The sequence below is a fragment of the Triticum urartu genome, chromosome 4 (genome assembly GCF_003073215.2).
Source record: "Triticum urartu cultivar G1812 chromosome 4, Tu2.1, whole genome shotgun sequence".
NCBI lineage: Eukaryota > Viridiplantae > Streptophyta > Magnoliopsida > Poales > Poaceae > Triticum > Triticum urartu.
The window spans coordinates 555,651,786-555,658,059 of record NC_053025.1 but is presented as its reverse complement, the minus strand read 5'-3'; the positions used below and the strand labels follow the sequence as shown (position 1 = coordinate 555,658,059).

Sequence of the window (6,274 nt, the reverse complement as noted above, 5' to 3'; positions counted from 1 at the left end):
GGTGTAGCCTTTTTGGCCACTTCCTTCTTGGTACTTGAAGCATTTCTGGCAGAACGTCTGGTTGCCTGCACGGTAGACTGCCGAGCAGACGGTGAAGCTTGGACGGACTGCTTAGCAGACGGTTTATCTATGCCGGACCGCTGAGCTGGCGGTGCTGCTGTGACGACTGCTGGGTGTAGGAGCAGAGGCATCGGACTGCTGACCATGCGTTGAAGCTATGTCGGGTTTCTGCGAGTGGTGCCAACTTGTCGGTGTGCTGAGGAGGCCATGCCAACGCGTTGGTTTGCTGAGCAGGAAGTGCTGACGCATTGGTATGCTGATCACGCCTGCGGACCGAGACTGATGAGCAGTCGGTTCTGGACCTACAGACTGCTTAGCAGGCGGTTCCGAAGCATCAGACTGCTTAGCAGTCTGTTCCACCAGGTTGGTCTGCTGAGCATGTGCTGCAGCTGGGTCTCCCCCCGCTGCTTCAGCGGCCGGCATCTGAACCGGTGGTGCGTCATCAGCAGTTGTAGGCCTTGCCACTGCTTTGGGGAGGATGACATGGCCTTTACGCCACAAAGTCGGTCCGGCTGATCACAGGTTGATGCATCAGCCCGCGAGAGCTGCTCTGGCAAGGAGAGCGTCACCGGTTGAGGGGCGACAGTGGTTGCTCTTGGCGGGGCTTCAGGAATCTCATCAATGAACTCTATTTCCTTTCGTGGCCACTGGATGTGATGTAACAGTGTTTCTCCCAAGGTCCTTTGCTCATTGAAGTCTCCTAGGACATTCTTCAGGGCAAATTCATTGAATCCAGGCTTTACTTCAGTCACGTAGCACTTCACACAGCCCGGCTTCAATGGCACATTATCCAAGAAGAGGCCATCTTCCAAGAAGGGTGGGCAAACCCAGGTTGTTGCACATTTTAATGTACCTTCATAATGTGTAAGCACGCCCTTAATCTTGTCTTTCATTCCAGATAGATCAGATATAGCATCATCACGAGCAGCTGCAGTCTCAGTGTCGCTGGGGTCAGCTGATGCACAGCTACTCTTGTGCAGTGTTGTCGCGCAATAAGCAGCAGCATCCATGCCCGCCTCCCCTCCCATCTGCTGGCTATCTGTCAGTGTTAGAGTCTTCTGCATCATCATTGACTCCTCAACATCCTTTCGAACAGCCGGATAAATCTCCTTCTTCAACTTTTCAAACAATGCATTCTGCTTCATTTCACTCCTCGCTTTTTTCATGCTGAGCCTCTCTTCTTTGCTGAGTGTGAAAGCCCTCTTGTGCGGGACATTAACACCTATACCCCTTGCACGGCCAGGGGGCTCTTTTGTGTCTAGAGCAATGGACAGAATGTCACATGGCCCTGAGTTCCTGTAGAACCTTCCAGGGATCTTGGAAGCCTCTACCATCACTCATATAGTTTGGCGTCACGTGTGTTTTCAAAGTAATAAGTTTCGTCATCACCTCTTTGCACGTGCCCGCAAGTAGTCTCTGGCGCATTCCCCTTGATTTCACTAAAGGCCGGATTCCCACCCGCCGCTACTGCTTCTTTGTCCTCCTGTTCCCATATCAGTTTCATGCCGTAGTATCCTGCCACACCCATACGGTGGGGGTGTATGTTCTTCTTCTGAAGTTCCGATTGCTTGAAACTCTTCTCAGCAAACTCTGAGTTGCCCTGACCCTTTTGAATTCTCCCAGTCTGCCTTTGTAATTTGGGGGTATGCGGGGATTGGGTCCTTGCCTTCACTCAAGTACTTCTTGTACAACACGTGCTTCCAGTTTCTCCAAGCATCCCTAGCCTTCTTCAGTGCAGCGTGTTCCACCTGCATTCTCCACTGCTCTGGAACGTTGAAGTGATCCATGATCTCCCGGACTATCCTTCGCCGTGTTTCTGTGTCAGCCTTCCGAAACCGGCAGATTAATGTTGAGCCTTGCCCTGCCAACAAATCCACACACACTCCTGAACCTCATGCGTGCTTTATCTGGTTTAGTTGGAGCCAGACTTTAAATCAATCTCGGTTACTTCATATACACCTTTAGGCTGGTGTGTGGGCTTCCTTGGAGCGTTCCTCCGTGTCCTGACCGGAAGGGTAATTGCTGCAGCTCTATCCCGTTCAAGACTACTTGATCCCTCACAATCTGCTGAAGACCTAGGGTTGTCCGAATCAGATGAAGATACATGGCCTGAATGAGTGTTGTCGCTGCTACTCGGCATCTACAGAGAACACATGCGAAACTCAGGAAAGGAGGATAAGCATAAAACTAACAACTTGGTATCAAGCTTTCTAAACATGCCATGCAATAATTTAGAAAATGTACGGCTAATTTGTTAAGTTTGTGTGACTCGGCGCCCGCGATCTGTAAATAGGCAGTAACTTATTGGAACAAATACAACTTATATGTAGTAAGGAAGGTAGATAATGAACATATATACGCTCTCCGTTATTTTATAGCCAATTTGGGAACATACGGAACGAAATTGGAAGAGGATTGCGAGGAAATATGCCTCACACGATGGAGAGCAGTAACTAACAGGCTTCTTAATGCAAACCCGGTCCGGACCACAGGAGAGGCGAGGGTTACTGCATCGATATGCTCGAGGGTGGCTGGCGAGCAAACGAAGACGGCGAGGCGCGGGCACCGCGTGTTGGGAACGACAGTGGAGGTAGGCTTGACACCGAAGAGCGGGCACACGGCCGGGGTGAGCACGGCGGCGCCGAGAGGGTTCTGCTGTGGATCTGGGGGGGGAGCTGGCGAAGGAGATTGGGTGGACTAGTTGAGTGAAACGCGGGCGGACGGTGGGGGTGTTGGCGGCCTAGGTGAAAAGGGTGAAAAATATCCCCGGTCGCCGCGCGCGGAAAGGCCTATGCAAACGGTTGCCTCTAAGCACTCGTGTGCACAAACAAAATATTTGTTTGAGAATGAAGACGTGAGCTCATCGTTTCGCCTCTAAATTTTTCGCATGTAAACCAATCACAATTTTACCACGGGTTTGATTTGCTGGCGCATTTCAGGTCTCGTGTGCTATATGTAAGACATTTTTTGGCATTTACCGTGCATGTTGGCATATAAATCAATTCCTAGCCGGACTACATTTCTTGTCGAAAGGGATGAGGATTGCCGTTTGATCTGGGAGCATCCAACGGTGCAGACATACGATCCGTGGGGTTTGGGTTCTGGCCAATCAGAACGCACGACTCAGATCGCGCGCGTGGCAGAGGGGTGGGGGGTGCATCGGCCACGGTTTAGTGACACACGGCTTTCGTGAGTGAACCGTGTGCTCTTTGAAAACATTTACATTACCTAACATCATATTTTTGTTCGAATGAAACATGAGTTCATCGTTTCGTCCAAATTTTTTCCACGGTAAGAAATCATGAGTATAGTGGAGAGTGTCATCGGAAAATGCGAACAGCGGCCGCGCACCAGGCAGGCTGGTATCGAGGCCGTGAAAACACCATGTGGATTCCCGCTCGCAGCGTATCCCTCGCGTATTTCATTTATTTTTGGCCTGTATTGGAGGAGCCAGGCCACGCACATGCAAAAGTCTATAGGCCTCTGTCTCGCAGCTGACATGTATGAACAGAACTTTGCGAGCTGTGCATGTTCGACCGGGGATGGCAGAGACATGTACGACGTGCATTTTCCCTGTGGAGCAACGTTGCTGATTCACATCCACAATTTTCTTCAATCAGGACGATGTGGCATTCTGACGACCAGTTAACACGCAAGTTGGTTTCCTTTAGGTACAGTTCGCCGTACTGAACCAAATAAGTTGTTTTGTTTCACTAATTGTCAGGCCTTGCCCATGATTTTGACAAGTGTCTGGGTTAGTAAGATGTGCCCCATGCGTGCAGTACATTTACCATGATGCATGTCATGTGATGATGGTTATCTAACACAAGTTTAACACTTGGCTGGAACATTTCAAATCAACGACGCGTTCAGGTTTTAGGTGTGATGGCCGCTAATAACCATAGAGATATCATTACCCAGTTCAGGTTTTATGCGTGAGGCCCGCTGCTGTGCATCAATTTGCGCTGCGCATCCTGGTTCTCTTTTCAAAGTCATGTCTCTTATGGGAATTTACTACGTCGTCACCTCACCCACAGTTGTCTCCATCTAGCCCTGCCCTCGGCATTCATCTCTCCAACCCCCTGTTCTTCCCCTGCTATTGTTCTGAAGGAGCCAGCCAGAGCACCGACTCCCTCGTCCCCGGGCGTCCAGGCGATGCCGAGGTTGATTCTTGGCCGGTGGCGTGCGGCGTACGGTGGAAGAGTTCTCCTGAAAGGTACCCACCCTCGCCCCCCTCCTCTGTTTTTCACGTTGTGGTGCCATATCCGCCTCTGTTTGTGGTGTTTTGCTCATCCCTAGCTCGCTTCTGTTCGCATAGGCAGAAGTTTTTTGTTGTGAGGCCGTTAGAGAAGTGAGGATAACATATTTATTTAGCGGGATACAAGATGCTATGGTGATTAATCGTGTAGAAAACAGTGACCAATCCCCAGAAGATTGGGTTAGTGACGAGGATGGTTCAGGTGGTTTCACTGGATTACCAGGGACACCATGTTTTACTTCCAGGCTTTCATTGCTCAAATTTGGTTCGGTTGTTGCCAAGTTCAGTGATTTCAAGCGGCAACTAGTTATGGAGACTGGTTTTGGGGGGTTTCTAGAGGTGAAGGCATGGCAGAAGATTAATCTGAAGTATAGCGCTTTTTTAATGGACCGAGTGCATGTAGAATCCAGCACAATCAACCTTGAGGAACAGGGCGTGCTTGAACTGTCCGAACAGAAGCTTAATTATGTTTTTGGCATCCCCTCCGGTGAATTCGATATAAACGGCAAAGGCGTCGAGCCATCAGAAGCCTGCATCGAGTACACCCGAATGGCAGCATCATTCAGCGACAAAGGCACACATAGCCTAAAAGCAGCTGAAAATGTTTTGCTTGGAGCTATATCAGAATCGTCATCCCAAATACAGCAGGACTGTTTCAAGATTGCATTTGTTATTTTTATAATCGGTCATGTGCTGACTCCCACCTCCAAACATGATTATATATCCATAGACTTCTAGGCTGCACTGAATGACATTAGCAAGATCAAGAGTTGGAACTGGGGAGAGTATGTACTGAAACACTTGTTTCAAGCTGTCAGAAAGTTCAAGACAGATGTTTCAAAGAGAAACCCAACCATCCACATAGTTGGCTGTCACTTGTTTCTGCAGGTATGTGGTCCAGTTTGCACAAACTAGTGAGCTATTTCATTTTTCAAACTTCTTGCTGTGCCAATCTAGAGCCCATGCTAATGCATTTGTTCTATGTTGTCGTTACATATAAATCAGGTTTTTGTTCTCGATTGTCTCGACCTTGGTATACTAAACAAGCCGCAAGAAATAACCCCCCGCATAGGTTTGTATGATTATGATTCAATGAGGAAGATGGTTGAGAAGATTGCAGTGAACATATCTCCTGGGGAGATTTCCTACCACGGGGGAGCGGTAATTATCGTCTTCTTAATTATTGAAGTTTGCGGTTTGTGATATATTTTCTTGTACTTGTTTTTCCACGCACCATACTAAAAACTCTCACTGTTTGCTTTAGGTTCGGCCCGAGCTCTCTGTTAGCCAGCCGATTGAACTCCATGCGAAAGATACATGCTCCCTAAATCCCCCCAAACAAGCAACAGCCCGTAAAGAGCAAGCATACCATCCACGCCAATGCTACGGTGTAATTACACAAGGACTGGCCCACAAGATTTTTCCAAATTACATCCACACAAAATACCCGAACATAGTAAGTGTGCCAAAACATGACCATTCATCTGTTGCCCTGTGATGACATATATTCATGCCTTGTGACTAAACAGTTATCTCTCTAACAAACATCTAGTCAGCAGAGAAGCTGGGTATTCTTCTTCGCGAGCAGAATGCACATGGTCTCGCTAATATAACAGAAATGCGCCAAGCCTTCCAGACAAACATGTTCACTTTCACAGACAAGCTTATGGCCTGTCTAGCAGAAAGTTGTACTTGCTACAAGGCATTCGGCCGCAAATCTTGCATTTTGAATGGTGAAGGCACAACCAACTGTCAACCACATCCTACAACATCAACAGACCAGAACCAATTCAACACTCCTTTAGTAAGCAAGGTTGGGCCACGCTTGCCTGCACCAGGCCACCATGAAGGTGCATCAGCAACATGAAGCTTTTCCAAGAACTTTTCCAAGAAACAAAACAATCCCAACACCCTTCATGTTATTACTTTCACAGGAGCCATGTCAGCTACCAGCAC

General features: G+C 48.4%; 1 long non-coding RNA gene across 1 annotated transcript; it reads left to right on the top strand.

Moving 5' to 3' along the window:
• Positions 1-4,147: 4,147 nt before the first annotated feature.
• Positions 4,148-5,733, top strand: LOC125554129. Its single transcript, XR_007304327.1, has 4 exons — positions 4,148-4,276; positions 4,379-5,206; positions 5,324-5,479; positions 5,583-5,733. It is a non-coding gene; the product is annotated as an uncharacterized LOC125554129 (long non-coding RNA).
• The last annotated feature ends 541 nt before the right edge of the window (positions 5,734-6,274 follow it).